The 702-nt window shown below is 41.6% G+C and overlaps 1 non-coding gene across 1 annotated transcript; it reads left to right on the forward strand.

Moving 5' to 3' along the window:
- The first annotated feature begins 213 nt into the window (after nt 1-213).
- On the forward strand, nt 214-321 carry LOC148576673 (small nucleolar RNA R71). Its single transcript, XR_015903473.1, has one exon. It is a non-coding gene; the product is annotated as a small nucleolar RNA R71 (small nucleolar RNA).
- The last annotated feature ends 381 nt before the right edge of the window (nt 322-702 follow it).

A 702-nucleotide genomic window follows, 5' to 3' on the forward strand; every position in this document is an offset into this window, starting at 1 on the left:
TTCAAGAACTCCTTTCTTCTGATTTGTCCCATTATTCACAGGATTCCTTTCAGAGGTGTATATGAATTGATTATTTGCAACTATTTCAATAAGTTCCTGAGCTTCTGCAGGCATCTTCTTCAGATGAAGAGATCCTCCAGCAGAGCTGTCCAATGACATCTTGGACAGTTCAGACAGACCATCATAGAAGATACCTATGATGCTCCATTCTGAAAGCATGTCAGAAGGACACCTTCTGATCAATTGCTTGTATCTTTCCCAAGCTTCATAGAAGGATTCACCTTCCTTCTGCTTGAAGGTTTGGACTTCCACTCTAAGCTTACTCAATTTTTGAGGTGGAAAGAACTTTGCCAAGAAGGCATTAACTAGCTTTTCCCAAGAGTTCAGGCTTTCTTTAGGTTGTGAGTCCAACCATGTCCTAGCTCTGTCTCTTACAGCAAAAGGGAAGAGAATAAGTCTGTAGACCTCAGGATCAACCCCATTGGTCTTGACAGTATCACAGATTTGCAAGAATTCAGCTAAGAACTGATGAGGATCTTTCAATGGAAGTCCATAAAACTTGCAATTCTGTTGCATTAGAGAAACTAATTGAGGCTTAAGCTCAAAGTTGTTTGCTCCAATGGCAGGGATTAAGATGCTTCTCCCATAGAAGTCGGGAGTAGGTGCAGTAAAGTCACCAAGCACCTTCCTTGCATTGTTGGC

The sequence above is a fragment of the Arachis ipaensis genome, chromosome B1 (assembly GCF_059453495.1).
Source record: "Arachis ipaensis isolate K30076 ecotype BB chromosome B1, ASM5945349v1, whole genome shotgun sequence".
Lineage (NCBI taxonomy): Eukaryota > Viridiplantae > Streptophyta > Magnoliopsida > Fabales > Fabaceae > Arachis > Arachis ipaensis.